Here is a 22,684-nt window from a genome sequence, read left to right as displayed (position 1 = left end):
GATCCAAGCGAACTTGACCCTGAGAGAGTGAGGGCCGATCCTGACATGTGGCAGAAAATCACAAGTACAGCACCAGAGAGAATTGCACAGTCATTGGTAAGAGGTTCTAAAGGGTTCGTGGACAGATGGCCCCGAGTTGTTGAGCTGATTATAATGCTTCAAACCACCGATCAGCAGCTCCCTCAACAGCATGCCGCAGTTTCTGCCATCTCATGGCTAGAAGACCGAGTAGATGAAATGTGCAAGAAATTGTTTCCATCAACTAATCGTAATGATCCCGTAATAGTATCAGAAACACCAGGTCTAATGAAAAATCTGATCAAAGTATTCCAGTCCTACTCCTCACCTGCATCATCAAAAGTCTCAGCTGTTAAACGCACACGCTTCCCAGCTCGAGCAAAGAACAACAGTACGATTGCACCGCGTGTTTCCATGTGGCGCTACCTACGTGACCGTGGAGAAGACATGAGGAAGTGGTGCCCACAACGTGGAGCAAATCAACCCGCGTCCGAGTGAGCCCGGTCCGGCAGTGTCGCGCGACTGAACTTCGGAGAGATTGTTTCGCACGCACCCGCACCGTTCTGCAGGACAGAAGGTGAGCAGTCGGAAACTATGGGGAGCTCACTAACGAAGGAGCAGAAAGTAAATCTCGAAGTATTGCGGTCAGTGTTACTGTATCAGGATAAGACTGTGTCTACTTCAGCATCTGTTGGAAATGTCCTTATTTTGTAGAGGAGAAAAGGTATTTCCGTTAGTAATGTCCCCAATTTGTAGAAGAGAAAAGGTATTCTGGAAACAATGTGTCATATTTTGCTACAAAGCTTCATTTTGTAGAGAAAATGTCTTCTTTTGGGGATGAAAACCAGTATTTCTGGGAAACAACGCTATTTTAAAGGGATAAAAAGCATTATTTTGGTGAGAAAACCATGTTTTTGCAAGGATAAAGAATGATTCGTTGGAGAGAACTGTTTATTTCTGGGATAGGTACTGATATTTGTGTGACATTCTTCTAAAATTTGTCAGAAATCGATATTTCTGTTGGAAATGTCCTTATTTTGAAGAGGGAAAGGGGTATTCCAATAACAGTGTTTCATATGTTGCTACAAGGGACCATTTGTACAGAAAACGATTTCTATTGGGGATGAAAACCACTTTTTTGGGTAGAAAATGCTACTTGTAATGATGAAAAGCTTTGTATTGGTAAGAAAATGAATATTTTGCAAGATTCAAGAGTGATACCTAAGAGAGAACACATTATTTTCTGGTGTAAGTATTGATATTAGTGTGAAATACATCGGAAATTTGTCTGAAATGGATAATTCTTTGTGGGAATACAAGAAAAGCTGTTCATAGCAGCAGCTGTGGAGCAAGATAAACAGCATGGGATCCAAGGACACCTCTGCAAGGAGAAGAAGAGTCTCACAGCTCTGATTGGATGTGTGCCTGCATGGACAGTTGAAAAGTGTTTTGTAGAATGCTTTGTTGACATGTAAGGTGTTTGGAAAAATTCTAAGGGCAGATGGGAAAGTTAGAAAATAACAACTTGTGAACGTATATAAGGGGTGTGAGAACTTGTAATAAATGATTTGGATCGTTCACATCTGAGTCCGTGCCGAGTCGCTGCAAATGGCGCCCACAACGTGGAGCAAATCAACCCGCGGCTGAGCGTGCCCGGTCCGGCAGCGTCGCCCGACTGAACTTCGGAGAGACTGTTTCGCGCGCACCCGCACCGTTCTGCCTGACAGAAGGTGAGCAGTCGGGAACTATGGGGAGCTCACTAACGAAGGAGCAGAAAGTAAATCTCGAAGTATTGCGGTCAGTGTTACCGTATCAGGATAAGACTGTGTCTACTTCAGCATTAGCTACTCTTCTTAAATGGTTAAGCAAAAATGTCCCTGAATTTCCGAAAACTGAGTTCTCTCTCGATGGAGAACTTTGGGAAAAAATCGGCTCAAAACTCTACGAGCTTTCTCTCACTAAAGACAGAAAGGCTGCTAAGCTCTTGCCCTTTTGGAGACAGATAATGGAAGGGATTAAGCAATCACGGCGGGAAAGAATTTATTCCGACCATTCCCTGCCGCCCTCCGTCCCAACCCCGCCGCTGCCTCTCGCTGCGGGAAGCGGCCCGTGCCCGGATCTCACTGGCGGCTCCGACCCCTCCCCGATTCGGGGAGACGAGGGGTCGCGGCCGCCCCCCCTCGCGCTCCCGCCATTCGCTCCTCCCCTGACGTTCGCCGCGTTGCCGCCCTCTACGGCGCCCTCGCCCTTCGCTCCGCCTACGACGTTCGTCGTGCCGCTTCCACCCCCCGCTGCGCCCACGTCGTGTGCTGCTGCGTCTGTGCAGCCCGCGTGTAACGTGGTTGAAGACACGGACGGATCGAAACCAGGGGATCGTTGTGACCCTGGTCCAGTAGATCCGGAAGGCGAATTGGGTGCATTTCCTCCTGATGATAATTTGAAGGGAGCAGGAATGACAAATTTCTCTACAGCGTACTGTGATGTCTTAGAGCAGTGCAGAAAAGAAGCAATATGGAAAATTGCATCTCACACTATCCAGCCACAAATCCTCAGAATAGTACCTCACGTACGGACATTAAACAATCTGCAAAAGTTATTAGGAACCATCAATTTGTTGCGGCCACTTTTGGGAATTACTACTCAAGAGCTGCATCCTTTATTCAAACTACTGAAAGGAGACCCAGATCTAACTTCTAAAAGACAATTAACACCAGAAGCACAACAATGCTTAGACTGTGTAATAACATCAGTGCAAAATCGATAAAGCCATCGTGTTTGTTTATCACTTCCAGTATATCTCATAATAATATCCAACTTCTATCAGCCATATAGCTTGGTATGTCAATGGGATACCTCAAGAAAGGATCCTCTCATTATTCTTGAATGGGTATTTTTACCTCATACATTTTCAAAAACTATTACATCATGAGTGGAAATGTTTGCTATGCTAATACAGCGAGATCGACATCGTCTACAAATTCTACGAGCTCTTGACCCTGTATCATAGAACGGATACCTCTTTTACATCCAATTAATTGGGATCTGAAAATATAACCATGCATCATTTTAGACAAAAGTGCACGCTAATAGAACTAAATTTGCTAGTTTATTCTGTTTTCCAAGCAGGTGTTCCACTTGGGCTCTATATCATGCACTGGCCATGCGGATATGGTGTAAAACTGGAAGAAATCCTTCAGACCCTGAATGCAGGAGAGAATCTGTGATGGGTGAGAGAGGAAATGTGCACCTTGAAGCAGGGGACGCCCTGCTGGCACTACCTGTCACATCCACCACCAACATGGCTTGCTGTTTCTCAAGGGTCAATAAGTATTAATGCCCCTAGTGATACTCTAGTACATTTGTCCTCTAAAATTGGTTCTATTTGACATGCTATTCCATTAAATTGTGCGATCATTAATCAATTATTAGCCCGGATAACACAGTTGGTAGGGCATGCTTATGAACATCTAAAAAGCATTTACTGCACAAATTTTAGTGGTCATTAAAAATCAATATATCAGAGTATATATAAATTGAAGACTTTTCCTGATCAGTTACAGATTAACTAAATGGGACCCTCATGGATTTATTTTCAGGTTGCAGAAACTTAGGTTGCAGTACAAACATGTTTGTTCTTTTTAGTGGGTTTAACAGTAATGTTGTTATGTTGTATTTGACTTGTGTCACGGGTTATTTAGATTTACCTATGCCCGTGACAGGGGAAGCCACCCCACGCCCCCCCCCGGGGCCCGGAAAGGAGGGGGAAAAGGGGAGTGGGATAAAACAGCGACAATCTAAGGAGGAAAAACTTATTTTACTAAATATGATATCGAAATACAAGATAACACAATATAATATAATTAAGGCTAACAAAATCGAACGAAACAGAGAGAGAGAGAGTCTCCGAAAACCGAGAGGCCTACTGTGAACTCTAGGCGACACGGCTGGAACGCTTCCCACTCTCCGAGAAGTTCGAGAGAAGAAGGAGGGCACTCCAGCCTGGGAACGAGATTATATAGAGTCCTGGTCCCGTGACTTATTGTTACTCCTGTTGTTCTCTGGGATATGTAGTCTTCTTCTGTGGACTGCACATTCAACAGAAGTATCCATACTTGACATGATGTTATGATGTGGAATACTGATAGCAAAATTACAAAATTACAAAACCATGACATTCCACCCCTTATTCTACATTATTACATCATGGTTAATATATACATATATATACATATATATACACGTATGTAAAATTGTGATAGCTAAATAGTAGAATTGCATGTAACATAACTAAATGTACAACTATAATAACTAAAATACACTACACATGCAAACATATATATATATATATTGATACATAAAATTATTGACTGCACTCCCCCAGCATCAAATTCCCTTGTGGCACACATTGAACATCCCCATCCTTCTGCATTACCCACCAAGTGCACCCAGGTCCCTGGGCAAAGACAGTTCCACGGATAGGTTTGCCCTTTCCAGAAGCTGGAAGGACCCAAACAGCTTTTCCCAACATGTTCTTTACATGTATAACAGGGACCTTATCTCCTTCTACAGTGTGTAGGGGGCTAGATTGACTAGGACCATCACGATTGACAGATCCTCTAGTATTGACCAACCAAGTGGCTTCTGCCAGATTCTTCTCCCAGTGCTTAAATGTTCCACCACCCATTGCTTTCAACATAGTTTTCAACAACCCATTATATCGTTCAATTTTACCAGAAGCTGGTGCATGGTAGGGAATATGATAAATCCACTCAATGCCATGATCTTTGGCCCAAGTATTTATAAGAGAATTTTTGAAATGTGTCCCATTATCAGATTCAATTCTTTCAGGGGTGCCATGTCGCCACAGGACTTGTTTCTCAAGACCTAATATGGTGTTTCGAGCAGTTGCATGGGGTACTGCGTATGTTTCAAGCCACCCAGTGGTTGCCTCTACCATGGTGAGTACATAACACTTACCACTGCGAGATCGTGGCAAGGTGATATAATCAACCTGCCACGCCTCCCCATATTTATACTTTTGCCATCGCCCTTCCTCCCAGAGAGGTTTCATCCTTCTGGCTTGTTTAATTATGGCACATGTTTCACAATCATGAATAATCTGCGCAATAGCGTCCATGGTTAAGTCCACCCCTCGGTCTCTGGACCACTTATATGTTGCGTCTCTTCCTTGATGGCCTGAGGTCTCATGAGCCCATCGAGCTAGAAATAATTCGCCCTTATTCTGCCAATCCAAGTCGATTTGAGCCACCTCAATTCTAGCAGCTTTATCTACCTGATGGTTGTTTTGTTGTTCTTCAGTAGCCCGACTTTTGGGCACATGTGCATCCACATGACGCACCTTTACAACCATATTCTTTGTTCGGGAAGCAATGTCCTTCCATAGTTCAGCGGCCCAAACAGATTTTCTCCTCCGTTGCCAGTTATTTTGTTCCCACCGCTGTAACCACCCCCATAAGGCATTTGCCACCATCCATGAGTCAGTATAAAGATACAGCATTGGCCACCTCTCCCGTTCAGCAACATCTAAGGCCAGCTGGACAGCTTTTACCTCTGCAAACTGACTTGATTCTCCCTTACCTTCAGTGGCCTCTGCAACCTGTCGTGTGGGGCTCCACACAGCAGCTTTCCATTTGCGATGCTTCCCTACAATGCGACATGATCCGTCAGTGAATAGGGCATATTTCTTTTCATTTTCTGGTAATTCGTTGTATGGTGGGGCCTCTTTAGCACGTGATACCTCTTCTGCTGGTGATGTTCCAAACTTTTTATCTTCAGGCCAGTCCATGATTACCTCTAGGATTCCTGGATGATTGAGGTTTCCCATTCGCGCTCGCTGTGTAATCAGCGTAATCCACATGCTCCAGGTGACATCGGTAGCATGATGGGTGGAGGGAACCTGTCCTTTGAACATCCAGTTCAGCACTGGCAGTCGAAGTGCCAAAAGGAGCTGTGTTTCAGTCCCGACTACTTCGGAAGCAGCCCGAACCCCCTCATACGCGGCTAAGATCTCCTTCTCAGTTGGAGTGTAGCACTCTTCAGACCCCTTATATGATCGACTCCAGAATCCCAGGGGTCGGCCTCGGGTCTCTCCTGAGGCTCTTTGCCACAAACTCCAAGTGGGGCCTTTCTCTCCAGCAGCAGTATAGAGGATGTTCTTTACGTCCTGTCCAGTCCGTACTGGCCCCAGGGCTACAGCACGGGCTATCTCTTGTTTAATCTGTTCAAAAGCCTTCTGCTGCTCAGGGCCCCATGCAAAATCATTCTTCTTCCGCGTTACCTGATAAAGGGGGCTTACAATGAGGCTGTAGTTTGGAATGTGCATCCTCCAAAAGCCCACTGCACCCAGGAAAGATTGTGTCTCTTTCTTGCTAGTTGGTGGAGACATGGCAGTGATTTTGTCGATCACATCTGCTGGGATGTGACGACGTCCATCCTGCCACTTTATACCTAAGAACTGAATTTCCTGGGCAGGTCCTTTTACTTTGCTTCGCTTAATAGCAAAGCCAGCTTGTAGAAGAATCCGGATTATCTGCTCTCCTTTTGTGAAAACTTCTTCTGCTGTATCGCCCCACACAACAATGTCATCAATGTACTGCAGGTGTTCAGGAGCACCACCCTGTTCCAGTACAGTTTGGAACAACCCATGGCAAATGGTTGGGCTGTGTTTCCACCCCTGGGGCAAACGGTTCCAAGTATACTGAATGCCCCTCCAGGTGAAGGCAAACTGTGGCTTGCATTCTGCGGCCAAAGGAATAGAAAAGAAGGCATTGGCAGTGTCAATAGTGGCATACCATTTGGCTGCTTTTGACTCTAGCTCGTACTGGAGTTCCAACATGTCCGGCACAGCAGCGCTCAATGGGGGTGTGACCTCATTCAGGCCACGGTAGTCTACTGTCAGCCTCCATTCTCCACTGGCTTTACGCACTGGCCATATGGGACTGTTAAAAGGTGAGTGAGTTTTACTGATCACTCCCTGATTCTCCAACTGGCGAATCAATTCATGAATGGGGAGCAAGGAATCCCTGTTGGTGCGATACTGCCGTCTGTGCACTGTCTTTGTAGCAATCGGTACCTGCTGCTCTTTTACTCGTAGCAGCCCCACAACAGACGGGTCCTCTGACAGGCCAGGCAAAACAGACAGCTGCTTAATGTTGTCCATGTCTACAGCAGCTATCCCAAAGGCCCATCGATACCCCTTAGGATCCTTGAAATGCCCCCTTCTGAGGTAATCAATACCCAGTATGCATGGAGCCCCTGGGCCAGTCACAATAGGATGTTTTTGCCAGTCTTTGCCAGTGAGGCTTATTTCAGCCTCCAGCACAGTCAATTCTTGAGAGCCCCCAGTCACTCCAGAAATATGGATTGATTCTGTCCCTTCATGACTGGAGGGCATTAGGGTGCACTGTGCACCGGTATCCACCAGCGCCTTATATTCCTGTGGTTCTGATGTGTCAGGCCATCGAATCCACACAGTCCAATAAACTCTATTATCCCTTTCCCTCCCCTGACTGAGGGCAGGGCCCCTCTATTGGTTACCTGTGATGACTGGAGCAACTCCACTGGTGGTTGGTATGTCTAGTAGTTCTTTCACCCGTGCTCGTAGTGCAGAAGTGGGCTGATCATGCCACTTCCTCATGTCTTCTCCACGGTCACGTAGGTAGCGCCACATGGAAACAAGCGGTGCAATCGTACTATTGTTCTTTGCTCGAGCTGGGAAGCGTGTGCGTTTAACAGCTGAGACTTTTGATGATGCAGGTGGGGAGTAGGACTGGAATACTTTGATCAGATCCTTCATTAGACCTTGTGGCCTGTACGAGGATTGACCTTCATCAGTTGTTTCTGATACTATTACGGGATCATTACAATTAGTTGATGGAAACAATTTCTTGCACATTTCATCTACTCGATTTTCTAGCCGTGAGATGGCAGAAACTGAGGCATGCAGTTGAGGGAGCAGCTGATCGGTGGTTTGAAGCATTATAATCAGCTCAACAACTCGGGGCCATCTGTCCATGAATCCTTTAGATCCTGATACCAATGACTGTGCAATTCTCTCTGGTGCTGTACTTGTGATTTTCTGCCACATGTCAGGATCGGCCCTCACTCTCTCAGGGTCAAGTTCGCTTGGATCAGGGCTGTACAACATTTTCGCCATGGCCAATTCCCTCAGGCGCTGAATACCTTTTTGGACGGTATTCCAACTATCAAATTTAGGCTTCAAAGCATCCTTATAGGGGTACCTTTCTCTCACGGCTTCTAACAGCCGCAACCAGAGAGTGGCAGCTCCATCCGAACATCTGCTAATCCCTCTGTCGATACCTGCATCTTGGGCAATGCTTCCTAGTTGGCGAGCTTCATTACCATCTAGAGACAAGCTGTTGGCCCCGTTGTCCCAGCAGCGAAGCAACCAAGCAAGGATACCTTCATCTTGACGCCGTGTGAACTCCTTTCTTGAGCCTTGGATTTCAGTCAGCTTCAGAGGTCGACAATAGGTGATTTCCTCATCATCATCAGTCTCTTCTTCATGCCTCTTGGTTTTTGCCTTTGCTTTTTTCGGTACTGCTCCATGCCCGGCACCTGGGTCTTCTGCTGCCCCCCCCTGTGCTTCTCCTTCTTTTCGTTCTAGACGCATGGACACCCGTTTCCATTTCTTGCCTTCCACAGGGGCAACTGATATTGCTACTGATGCCTCCTGTGACTGATCAGAATTAACTTGGGCTTGAATCTCAGATCGGAAACTCTCTCTCTCCAGAATAGTATGATACAAAGCACGGTATGCATAAGCCAAACCCCACATAAGGTTTACCTCCTTAGATCTCTGACCCAAATACTCACTTAATTTCTTAGGGTCCCTTAGGTGTTCAAGAGTGAAATCCCATGACACTGCGGGTCCCCATGCTTCTAAGACTTTTCCTAAACCTTTCCATATTCCCTGCCAGTCATCATTCTCTGGTTCTGGAGGAGACTTCCGCATACAACGAATGCATAGGAACATATATGCATGCATTGATAGTGATAACATGAATGCAAGTATGAACCCTATCTCAGTTATTGAAAAGCGTGTGGAAATCTGAGAGTACAACCTAAATAAAAAGGGTTTTTTTAGCCTGTACAATGAATTAAACATGGTGGTGTTTGTAAAATTGCCTGTTCCATCTGGGATGCAAGTATTTGTAAAATTGCCTGTTCCATCTGGGATGCAAGTGTTTGTAAGATTCACAATTCCATCTGGGGTGTAGGTGCCAAAATTCTGACCATACCACATCTCATAAAAGTACCAGGCAGGTGTCTCCATCAGTATCCACCTTATTAGGCTATATACCTGCACAATTCCACAACACCAAATTATGGTGTTAATAGTTGACCAATACTTTAAGAAGATCATAATTGCTTTCAATCCCTTAAACAGAGCAACTGGGATGAAGAGTGGATTCATAGCTGGCAGGCTCTGTAAAAGTCAGAGCTAGCTAGCTTTGCTCTAAGGGAGAAAGAAATCCCTTTGTTTTCTACACAAAAGTTAGATAGCAATGCTGAGAATGTGCAGCAGCCCTTAATGTTGACAATTTGTCTGGTATTTCAAGGTCACGTTCTCCGTGAGCAGCTACGGAAAGATAACACTCCCAACACTCCCGTAACGAAGCTCTTTAAGAGCAAAGAGAGAGTTGTTCTAAAAGCTAAAAAGCTCTATGCCCGCATTCTCCACCAAAAAATCTGTCATGGGTTACTTAGATTTACCTATGCCCGTGACAGGGGAAGCTACCCCACGCCCCCCCCCCCCCGGGGACGGAAAGGAGGGGAAAAAGGGAGTGGGATAAAACAGCGACAATCTAAGGAGGAAAAACTTATTTTACTTAATATGATATCGAAATACAAGATAACAAAATATAATATAATTAAGGCTAACAAAATCGAACGAAACAGAGAGAGAGTCTCCGAAAAGCGAGAGGCCTACTGTGAACTCTAGGCGACACGGCTGGAACGCTTCCCACTCTCCGAGAAGTTCGAGAGAAGAAGGAGGGCACTCCAGCCTTGGAACGAGATTATATAGAGTCCTGGTCCCGTGACTTATTGTTACTCCTGTTGTTCTCTGGGATATGTAGTCTTCTTCTGTGGACTGCACATTCAACAGAAGTATCCATACTTGACATGATGTTACGATGTGGAATACTGATAGCAAAATTACAAAATTACAAAACCATGACAACTTGTCTCTATTTTCACTTTTAGAGTATTGTCAATCGAGGCCTTGACTGAGTTATAATGATTATGTTATTAATATAATTAGTGTTATTATTTTATAGTATGGATTTAGCTTGTCCATAAACAAAAAAAGGGAATTGTGGGAATACAAGAAAAGCTTTTCATAGCAGCAGCTGTGGAGCAAGATAAACAGCATGGGAACCAAGGACACCTCTGCAAGGAGAAGAGTCTCACAGCTCTGATTGAATGTGTGCCTGCATGGACAGTGGAAAAGTGTTCTGTAGAATGCTTTGTTGACATGTAAGGTGTTTGGAAAAGTTGTAAGGGCAGATGGGAAAGTTAGAAAACAACAACTTGTGAAAGTATATAAGGGATGTGAGAACTTGTAATAAATGATTTGGATCGTTCACATCTGAGTCCGTGCCGAGTCGCTGCAATTCTTATGTTAATGTCATTATTTTGTAGGGGAAGACAGATATTCTGGAATCAATGAGTCATAATTTGTTACAAAGCATCATTTTAAAGAGAATGTGTCTTCTTTGGGGGATGAAAACCAGTAATTTAGGGAGAAATTGCTATTAGTAGGGATGAAAAGCATTAGTTTGGGAAGAAAACCATAGTTTTGCAAGGATGAAGAGTGATACCTAAGAGTGTACTTTTCGTTTCTGGGATAAGTGTTGATATTCATGTGACCTACTTCTAAAATTTGTCAGAAATCGATATTTCTGTTGGAAATGTCATTCTTTTTTAGATGAAAAGAGTTATTCTGGAAACAGTGTGTCATATTTGGCTACAAACGATAATTTTGTAGAGAAATCAATTTCTTTTGGTGATGAAAACCACCTTTACGTTTAGAAAATGCTGTTTGTAGAGATGAAAAACATTATTTTGGTAAGAAAACCATATTTTTGCAAGGGTAAAGAGTGATACCTAAGAGAGACCTTTTTATTTCTGGTATAAGTATTGATATTCCTTTGAAATTTTTCTAAAATCTGTCAGAAAAGGATATATCTGTTGGAAATGTCCTTATTTTGTAGAGGGGAAAAGGTATTTCTGTTAGTAATGTCCTCAATTTGTAGAAGAGAAAAGGTATTCTGGAAACAATGTGTCATATTTTGCTACAAAGCCTCATTTTGTAGAGAAAATGTCTTCTTTTGGGGAAGAAAACCAGTATTTCTGGGAAACAACGCTTTTTTAAAGGGATAAAAAGCATTATTTTGGTGAGAAAACCATGTTATTGCAAGGATAAAGAATGATTCTTATGAGAGAACTTTTTATTTCTGGGATAGGTACTGATATTTGTGTGACATTCTTCTAAAATTTGTCAGAAATCGATATTTCTGTTGGAAATGTCCTTATTTTGAAGAGGGAAAGAGGTATTCCAATAACAGTGTTTCATATGTTGCTACAAGGGACCATTTGTAGAGAAAACGATTTCTATTGGGGATGAAAACCACTTTTTTGGGTAGAAAACGCTACTTGTAATGATGAAAAGCTTTGTATTGGTAAGAAAATGAATTTTTGGCAAGATTCAAGAGTGATACCTAAGAGAGAACACATTTTTTTCTGGTGTAAGTAATGATATGAGTGTGAAATAAATCGAAAATTTGTCTGAAATGGATAATTCTTATGTTAATGTCATTATTTTGTAGGGGAAGACAGATATTCTGGAATCAATGAGTCATAATTTGTTACAAAGCATCATTTTAAAGAGAATGTGTCTTCTTTTGGGGATGAAAACCAGTAATTTAGGGAGAAATTGCTATTTGTAGGGATGAAAAGCATTAGTTTGGGAAGAAAACCATAGTTTTGCAAGGATGAAGAGTGATACCTAAGAGTGTACTTTTCGTTTCTGGGATAAGTGTTGATATTCATGTGACCTACTTCTAAAATTTGTCAGAAATCGATATTTCTGTTAGAAATGTCATTCTTTTTTAGATGAAAAGAGTTATTCTGGAAACAGTGTGTCATATTTGGCTACAAACGATAATTTTGTAGAGAAATCAATTTCTTTTGGTGATGAAAACCACCTTTACGTTTAGAAAATGCTGTTTGTAGAGATGAAAAACATTATTTTGGTAAGAAAACCATATTTTTGCAAGGGTAAAGAGTGATACCTAAGAGAGACCTTTTTATTTCTGGTATAAGTATTGATATTCCTGTGAAATTTTTCTAAAATCTGTAAGAAAAGTATATATCTGTTGGAAATGTCTTTATTTTGTAGAGGGGAAAAGGTATTTCTGTTAGTAATGTCCTCAATTTGTAGAAGAGAAAAGGTATTCAGGAAACAATGTGTCATATTTTGCTACAAAGCCTCATTTTGTAGAGAAAATGTCTTCTTTTGGGGATGAAAACCAGTATTTCTGGGAAACAACGCTATTTTAAAGGGATAAAAAGCATTATTTTGGTGAGAAAACCATGTTTTTGCAAGGATAAAGAATGATTCTTAGGAGAGAACTTTTTATTTCTGGGATAGGTACTGATATTTGTTTGATATTCATCTTTAATTGGTCAGACAACGATATTTCTGTAGGAAATGTCCTTATTTTTTGAAGAGCGAAAGAGGTATTCCAATAACATTGTTTCATATTTTGCTACAAGGGACCATTTGTAGAGAAAACGATTTCTATTGGGGATGAAAACCACTTTTTTTGGGTAGAAAACGCTACTTGTAATGATGAAAAGCTTTGTATTGGTAAGAAAATGAATTTTTGGCAAGATTCAAGAGTGATACCTAAGAGAGAACACATTTTTTTCTGGTGTAAGTATTGATATGAGTGTGAAACACATCGAAAATTTGTCTGAAATGGATAATTCTTATGTTAATGTCATTATTTTGTAGGGGAAGACAGATATTCTGGAATCAATGAGTCATAATTTGTTACAAAGCATCATTTTAAAGACAATGTGTCTTCTTTTGGGGATGAAAACCAGTAATTTAGGGAGAAATTGCTATTTGTAGGGATGAAAAGCATTAGTTTGGGAAGAAAACCATAGTTTTGCAAGGATGAAGAGTGATACCTAAGAGTGTACTTTTCGTTTCTGGGATAAGTGTTGATATTCATGTGACCTACTTCTAAAATTTGTCAGAAATCGATATTTCTGTTGGAAATGTCATTCTTTTTTAGATGAAAAGTGTTATTCTGGAAACAGTGTGTCATATTTGGCTACAAACGATAATTTTGTAGAGAAATCGATTTCTTTTGGTGATGAAAACCACCTTTACGTTTAGAAAATGCTGTTTGTAGAGATGAAAAACCTTATTTTGGTAAGAAAACCATATATTTGCAAGGGTAAAGAGTGATACCTAAGAGAGACCTTTTTATTTCTGGTATAAGTATTGATATTCCTGTGAAATTTTTCTAAAATCTGTCAGAAGAGGATATATCTGTTGGAAATGTCCTTATTTTGTAGAGGGGAAAAGGTATTTCTGTTAGTAATGTCCTCAATTTGTAGAAGAGAAAAGGTATTCTGGAAACAATGTGTCATATTTTGCTACAAAGCCTCATTTTGTAGAGAAAATGTCTTCTTTTGGGGATGAAAACCAGTATTTCTGCGAAGGAACGCTTTTTTAAAGGGATAAAAAGCATTATTTTGGTGAGAAAACCATGTTTTTGCAAGGATAAAGAATGATTCTTATGAGAGAACTTTTTATTTCTGGGATAGGTACTGATATTTGTGTGACATTCTTCTAAAATTTGTCAGAAATCAATATTTCTGTTGGAAATGTCTATATTTTGAAGAGGGAAAGAGGTATTCCAATAACAGTGTTTCATATGTTGCTACAGGGGACCATTTGTAGAGAAAACGATTTCTATTGGGGATGAAAACCACTTTTTTGGGTAGAAAACGCTACTTGTAATGATGAAAAGCTTTGTATTGGTAAGAAAATGAATTTTTGGCAAGATTCAAGAGTGATACCTAAGAGAGAACACATTTTTTTCTGGTGTAAGTATTGATATGAGTGTGAAATACATCGAAAATTTGTCTGAAATGGATAATTCTTATGTTAATGTCATTATTTTGTAGGGGAAGACAGATATTCTGGAATCAATGAGTCATAATTTGTTACAAAGCATCATTTTAAAGAGAATGTGTCATCTTTGGGGGATGAAAACCAGTAATTTAGGGAGAAATTGCTATTTGTAGGGATGAAAAGCATTAGTTTGTGAAGAAAACCATAGTTTTGCAAGGATGAAGAGTGATACCTAAGAGTGTACTTTTCGTTTCTGGGATAAGTGTTGATATTCATGTGACCTACTTCTAAAATTTGTCAGAAATCGATATTTCTGTTGGAAATGTCATTCTTTTTTAGATGAAAAGAGTTATTCTGGAAACAGTGTGTCATATTTGGCTACAAACGATAATTTTGTGGAGAAATCGATTTCTTTTGGTGATGAAAACCACCTTTACGTTTAGAAAATGCTGTTTGTAGAGATGAAAAACCTTATTTTGGTAAGAAAACCATATTTTTGCAAGGGTAAAAAGTGATACCTAAGAGAGACCTTTTTATTTCTGGTATAAGTATTGATATTCCTGGGAAATTTTTCTAAAATCTGTCAGAAAAGGATATATCTGTTGGAAATGTCCTTATTTTGTAGAGGGGAATAGGTATTTCTGTTAGTAATGTCCTCAATTTGTAGAAGAGAAAAGGTATTCTGGAAACAATGTGTCATATTTTGCTACAAAGCCTCATTTTGTAGAGAAAATGTCTTCTTTTGGGGATGAAAACCAGTATTTCTGGGAAGGAACGCTTTTTTAAAGGGATAAAAAGCATTATTTTGGTGAGAAAACCATGTTTTTGCAAGGATAAAGAATGATTCTTATGAGAGAACTTTTTATTTCTGGGATAGGTACTGATATTTGTGTGACATTCTTCTAAAATTTGTCAGAAATCAATATTTCTGTTGGAAATGTCCTTATTTTGAAGAGGGAAAGAGGTATTCCAATAACAGTGTTTCATATGTTGCTACAGGGGACCATTTGTAGAGAAAACGATTTCTATTGGGGATGAAAACCACTTTTTTGGGTAGAAAACGCAACTTGTAATGATGAAAAGCTTTGTATTGGTAAGAAAATGAATTTTTGGCAAGATTCAAGAGTGATACCTATGAGAGAACACATTTTTTTCTGGTGTAAGTATTGATATGAGTGTGAAATACAGCGAAAATTTGTCTGAAATGGATAATTCTTATGTTAATGTCATTATTTTGTAGGGGAAGACAGATATTCTGGAATCAATGAGTCATAATTTGTTACAAAGCATCATTTTAAAGAGAATGTGTCATCTTTGGGGGATGAAAACCTGTAATTTAGGGAGAAATTGCTATTTGTAGGGATGAAAAGCATTAGTTTGAGAAGAAAACCATAGTTTTGCAAGGATGAAGAGTGATACCTAAGAGTGTACTTTTCGTTTCTGGGATAAGTGTCGATATTCATGTGACCTACTTCTAAAATTTGTCAGAAATCGATATTTCTGTTGGAAATGTCATTCTATTTTAGATAAAAAGAGTTATTCTGGAAACAGTGTGTCATATTTGGCTACAAACGATAATTTTGTAGAGAAATCGATTTCTTTTCGTGGTGAAAACCACCTTTACGTTTAGAAAATGCTGTTTGTACAGATGAAAAACCTTATTTTGGTAAGAAAACCATATTTTTGCAAGGGTAAAGAGTGATACCTAAGAGAGACCTTTTTATTTCTGGTATAAGTATTGATATTCCTGTGAAATTTTTCTAAAATCTGTCAGAAAAGGATATATCTGTTGGAAATGTCCTAATTTTGTAGTGGGGAAAAGGTATTTCTGTTAGTAATGTCCTCAATTTGTAGAAGAGAAAAGGTATTCTGGAAACAATGTGTCATATTTTGCTACAAAGCCTCATTTTGTAGAGAAAATGTCTTCTTCTGAGGATGAAAACCAGTATTTCTGGGAAACAACGCTTTTTTAAAGGGATAAAAAGCATTATTTTGGTGAGAAAACCATGTTTTTGCAAGGATAAAGAATGATTCTTAGGAGAGAACTTTTTATTTCTGGGATAGGTACTGATATTTGTGTGACATTCTTCTAAAATTTGTCAGAAATCAGTATTTCTGTTGGAAATGTCCTTATTTTGAAGAGGGAAAGAGGCATTCCAATAACAGTGTTTCATATGTTGCTACAGGGGACCATTTGTAGAGAAAACGATTTCTATTGGGGATGAAAACCACTTTTTTGGGTAGAAAACGCTACTTGTAATGATGAAAAGCTTTGTATTGGTAAGAAAATGAATTTTTGGCAAGATTCAAGAGTGATACCTAAGAGAGAACACATTTTTTTCTGGTGTAAGTATTGATATGAGTGTGAAACACTTCGGAAATTTGTCTGAAATGGATAATTCTAATGTTAATGTCATTATTTTGGAGGGGGAAGACAGATATTCTGGAATCAATGAGTCATAATTTGTTACAAAGCATCATTTTAAAGAGAATGTGTCTTCTTTTGGGGATGAAAACCAGTAATTTAGGGAGAAATTGCTATTTGTAGGGATGAAAAGCATTAGTTTGGGAAGAAAACCATAGTTTTGCAAGGATGAAGAGTGATACCTAAGAGTGTACTTTTAGTTTCTGGGATAAGTATCAATATTCATGTGACCTACTTCTAAAATTTTCAGAAATGGATATTTCTGTTGGAAATGTCATTCTTTTTTAGATGAAAAGAGTTATTCTCGAAACAGTGTGTCGTATTTGGCTACAAACGATAATTTTGTAAAGAAATAGATTTCTTTTGGTGATGAAAACCACCTTTAAGTTTAGAAAATGCTGTTTGTAGAGATGAAAAACATTATTTTGGTAAGAAAACCATATTTTTGCATGGGTAAAGAGTGATACCTAAGAGAGACCTTTATATTTCTGGTATAAGTATTGATATTCCTGTGAAATTTTTCTAAAATCTGTCAGAAAAGGATATATCTGTTGGAAATGTCCTTATTTTGTGGAGGAGAAAAGGTATTTCCGTTAGTAATGTCCTGAATTTGTAGAAGAGAAAAGGTATTCTGGAAACAATGTGTCATATTTTGCTACAAAGCTTCATTTTGTAGAGAAAACGTCTCCTTTTGGGGATGAAAACCAGTATTTCTGGGAAAGAACGCTATTTTAAAGGGATAAAAAGCATTATTTTGGTGAGAAAACCATGTTTTTGCAAGGATGAAGAATGATTCTTAGGAGAGAACTTTTTATTTCTGGGATAGGTACTGATATTTGTGTGACATTCTTCTGTAATTTGTCAGAAATCGATATTTCTGTTGGAAATGTCCTTATTTTGAAGAGGGAAAGAGGTATTCCAATAACAGTGTTTCATATGTTGCTGCAAGGGACCATTTGTAGAGAAAACGATTTCTATTGGGGATGAAAACCACTTTTTTGGGTAGAAAATGCTACTTGTAATGACGAAAAGCTTTGTATTGGTAAGAAAATGAATTTTTGGCAAGATTCAAGAGTGATACCTAAGAGAGAACACTTTTTTTTCTGGTGTATGTATTGATATTAGTGTGAAATACATCGGAAATTTGTCTGAAATGGATAATTCTTATGTTAATGTCATTATTTTGTAGGGGAAGACAGATATTCTGGAATCAATGAGTCATAATTTGTTACAAAGCATCGTTTTAAAGAGAATGTGTCTTCTTTTGGGGATGAAAACCAGTAATTTAGGGAGAAATTGCTATTTGTAGGGATGAAAAGCATTAGTTTGGGAAGAAAACCATAGTTTTGCAAGGATGAAGAGTGATACCTAAGAGTGTACTTTTCGTTTCTGGGATAAGTAATGATATTCATGTGACCTACTTCTAAAATTTGTCAGAAATCGATATTTCTGTTGGAAATGTCCTTCTTTTTTAGATGAAAAGAGCTATTCTGGAAACAGTGTGTCGTATTTGGCTACAAACGATAATTTTGTAGAGAAATCGATTTCTTTTGGTGATGAAAACCACTTTTATGTTTAGAAAATGCTGTTTGTAGAGATGAAAAACCTTATTTTGGTAAGAAAACCATATTTTTGCAAGGGTAAAGAGTGATACCTAAGAGAGACCATTTTATTTCTAATATAAGTATTGATATTCCTGTGAAATTTTTCTAAAATCTGTCAGAAAAGGATATATCTGTTGGAAATGTCCTTATTTTGTAGAGGAGAAAAGGTATTTCCGTTAGTAATGTCCTCAATTTTTAGAAGAGAAAAGGTATTCTGGAAACAATGTGTCATATTTTGCTACAAAGCTTCATTTTGTAGAGTGTCACGGTTTGAACTAAAAATCCACCTGCGTCCGTGACAGGGGGCCGTGGGCCCTGGAGGGGCCCTGGGCCGAAAGGAAAAAGTTAATTAGGAAAAGAAAACAGCGGCAACGATCTAAGGAGGCACACTTATTTACTAAATACTATATCGAAATACCGGATAACACAATATAATACAATATAATTGAAAATTGAAAATTGGGCTAACGAATCAAGCAAAATAGGAGAGAGAATGAGTCCCGTAACCGAGAGGCCTACTGTGAATCTAGGCGAACGGCTGAAGGCTCCCACATACTCCCCTGAACGCCAGAACTCGAAAGACGTTAGTCTGTTCTGCGACAGAGATAATATAGAGTCCAGGTCCCGTGACCTATAGTGTTGTTCTCTGGGAGATGTAGTCTTCTTCTGTAAGTAGCAGATTCAGTAAAATTATTCATGCTTTATATGATGTTATGATGTGGAATACTGATAGCAAAAATTACAAAATTATTAAACCATGACATAGAGAAAACGTCTTCTTTTGGGGATGAAAACCAGTATTTCTGGGAAACAACGCTATTTTAAAGGGATAAAAAGCATTATTTTGGTGAGAAAACCATGTTTTTGCAAGGATGAAGAATGATTCTTAGGAGAGAACTTTTTATTTCTGGGATAGGTACTGATATTTGTGTGACATTCTTCTGTAATTTGTCAGAAATCGATATTTCTGTTGGAAATGTCCTTATTTTGAAGAGGGAAAGAGGTATTCCAATAACAGTGTTTCATATGTTGCTACAAGGGACCATTTGTACAGAAAACGATTTCTATTGGGGATGAAAACCATTTTTTTGAGTAGAAAATGCTACTTGTAATGATGAAAAGCTTTGTATTGGTAAGAAAATGAATTTTTGGCAAGATTCAAGAGTGATACCTAAGAGAGAACACTTTTTTTTCTGGTGTATGTATTGATATTAGTGTGAAATACATCGGAAATTTGTCTGAAATGGATAATTCTTATGTTAATGTCATTATTTTGTAGGGGAAGACAGATATTCTGGAATCAATGAGTCATAATTTGTTACAAAGCATCGTTTTAAAGAGAATGTGTCTTCTTTTGGGGATGAAAACCAGTAATTTAGGGAGAAATTGCTATTTGTAGGGATGAAAAGCATTAGTTTGGGAAGAAAACCATAGTTTTGCAAGGATGAAGAGTGATACCTAAGAGTGTACTTTTCGTTTCTGGGATAAGTAATGATATTCATGTGACCTACTTCTAAAATTTGTCAGAAATCGATATTTCTGTTGGAAATGTCCTTCTTTTTTAGATGAAAAGAGCTATTCTGGAAACAGTGTGTCGTATTTGGCTACAAACGATAATTTTGTAGAGAAATCGATTTCTTTTGGTGATGAAAACCACTTTTATGTTTAGAAAATGCTGTTTGTAGAGATGAAAAACCTTATTTTGGTAAGAAAACCATATTTTTGCAAGGGTAAAGAGTGATACCTAAGAGAGACCATTTTATTTCTAATATAAGTATTGATATTCCTGTGAAATTTTTCTAAAATCTGTCAGAAAAGGATATATCTGTTGGAAATGTCCTTATTTTGTAGAGGAGAAAAGGTATTTCCGTTAGTAATGTCCTCAATTTTTAGAAGAGAAAAGGTATTCTGGAAACAATGTGTCATATTTTGCTACAAAGCTTCATTTTGTAGAGTGTCACGGTTTGAACTAAAAATCCACCTGCGTCCGTGACAGGGGGCCGTGGGCCCTGGAGGGGCCCTGGGCCGAAAGGAAAAAGTTAATTAGGAAAAGAAAACAGCGGCAACGATCTAAGGAGGCACACTTATTTACTAAATACTATATCGAAATACCGGATAACACAATATAATACAATATAATTGAAAATTGAAAATTGGGCTAACGAATCAAGCAAAATAGGAGAGAGAATGAGTCCCGTAACCGAGAGGCCTACTGTGAATCTAGGCGAACGGCTGAAGGCTCCCACATACTCCCCTGAACGCCAGAACTCGAAAGACGTTAGTCTGTTCTGCGACAGAGATAATATAGAGTCCAGGTCCCGTGACCTATAGTGTTGTTCTCTGGGAGATGTAGTCTTCTTCTGTAAGTAGCAGATTCAGTAAAATTATTCATGCTTTATATGATGTTATGATGTGGAATACTGATAGCAAAAATTACAAAATTATTAAACCATGACATAGAGAAAACGTCTTCTTTTGGGGATGAAAACCAGTATTTCTGGGAAACAACGCTATTTTAAAGGGATAAAAAGCATTATTTTGGTGAGAAAACCATGTTTTTGCAAGGATGAAGAATGATTCTTAGGAGAGAACTTTTTATTTCTGGGATAGGTACTGATATTTGTGTGACATTCTTCTATAATTTGTCAGAAATCGATATTTCTGTTGGAAATGTCCTTATTTTGAAGAGGGAAAGAGGTATTCCAATAACAGTGTTTCATATGTTGCTACAAGGGACCATTTGTACAGAAAACGATTTCTATTGGGGATGAAAACCATTTTTTTGGGTAGAAAATGCTACTTGTAATGATGAAAAGCTTTGTATTGGTAAGAAAATGAATTTTTGGCAAGATTCAAGAGTGATACCTAAGAGAGAACACATTTTTTTCTGGTGTAAGTATTGATATTAGTGTGAAACACATCGGAAATTTGTCTGAAATGGATAATTCTTATGTTAATGTCATTATTTTGTAGGGGAAGACAGATATTCTGGAATCAATGAGTCATAATTTGTTACAAAGCATCGTTTTAAAGAGAATGTGTCTTCTTTTGGGGATGAAAACCAGTAATTTAGGGAGAAATTGCTATTTGTAGGGATGAAAAGCATTAGTTTGGGAAGAAAACCATAGTTTTGCAAGGATGAAGAGTGATACCTAAGAGTGTACTTTTCATTTCTGGGATAAGTGTCGATATTCATGTGACCTACTTCTCAAATTTGTCAGAAATCGATATTTCTGTTGGAAATGTCATTCTTTTTTAGATGAAAAGAGTTATTCTGGAAACAGTGTGTCGTATTTGGCTACAAACGATAATTTTGTAGAGAAATCGATTTCTTTTGGTGATGAAAACCACTTTTATGTTTAGAAAATGCTGTTTGTAGAGATGAAAAACCTTATTTTGGTAAGAAAACCATATTTTTGCAAGGGTAAAGAGTGATACCTAAGAGAGACCATTTTATTTCTAATATAAGTATTGATATTCCTGTGAAATTTTTCTAAAATCTGTCAGAAAAGGATATATCTGTTGGAAATGTCCTTATTTTGTAGAGGAGAAAAGGTATTTCCGTTAGTAATGTCCTCAATTTTTAGAAGAGAAAAGGTATTCTGGAAACAATGTGTCATATTTTGCTACAAAGCTTCATTTTGTAGAGTGTCACGGTTTGAACTAAAAATCCACCTGCGTCCGTGACAGGGGGCCGTGGGCCCTGGAGGGGCCCTGGGCCGAAAGGAAAAAGTTAATTAGGAAAAGAAAACAGCGGCAACGATCTAAGGAGGCACACTTATTTACTAAATACTATATCGAAATACCGGATAACACAATATAATACAATATAATTGAAAATTGAAAATTGGGCTAACGAATCAAGCAAAATAGGAGAGAGAATGAGTCCCGTAACCGAGAGGCCTACTGTGAATCTAGGCGAACGGCTGAAGGCTCCCACATACTCCCCTGAACGCCAGAACTCGAAAGACGTTAGTCTGTTCTGCGACAGAGATAATATAGAGTCCAGGTCCCGTGACCTATAGTGTTGTTCTCTGGGAGATGTAGTCTTCTTCTGTAAGTAGCAGATTCAGTAAAATTATTCATGCTTTATATGATGTTATGATGTGGAATACTGATAGCAAAAATTACAAAATTATTAAACCATGACATAGAGAAAACGTCTTCTTTTGGGGATGAAAACCAGTATTTCTGGGAAACAACGCTATTTTAAAGGGATAAAAAGCATTATTTTGGTGAGAAAACCATGTTTTTGCAAGGATGAAGAATGATTCTTAGGAGAGAACTTTTTATTTCTGGGATAGGTACTGATATTTGTGTGACATTCTTCTGTAATTTGTCAGAAATCGATATTTCTGTTGGAAATGTCCTTATTTTGAAGAGGGAAAGAGGTATTCCAATAACAGTGTTTCATATGTTGCTACAAGGGACCATTTGTAC

The sequence above is a fragment of the Coturnix japonica genome, chromosome W (assembly GCF_054131305.1).
Source record: "Coturnix japonica strain WE chromosome W, WE-NBRP24, whole genome shotgun sequence".
Lineage (NCBI taxonomy): Eukaryota > Metazoa > Chordata > Aves > Galliformes > Phasianidae > Coturnix > Coturnix japonica.
Note: the sequence above shows the minus strand (reverse complement) of the source record.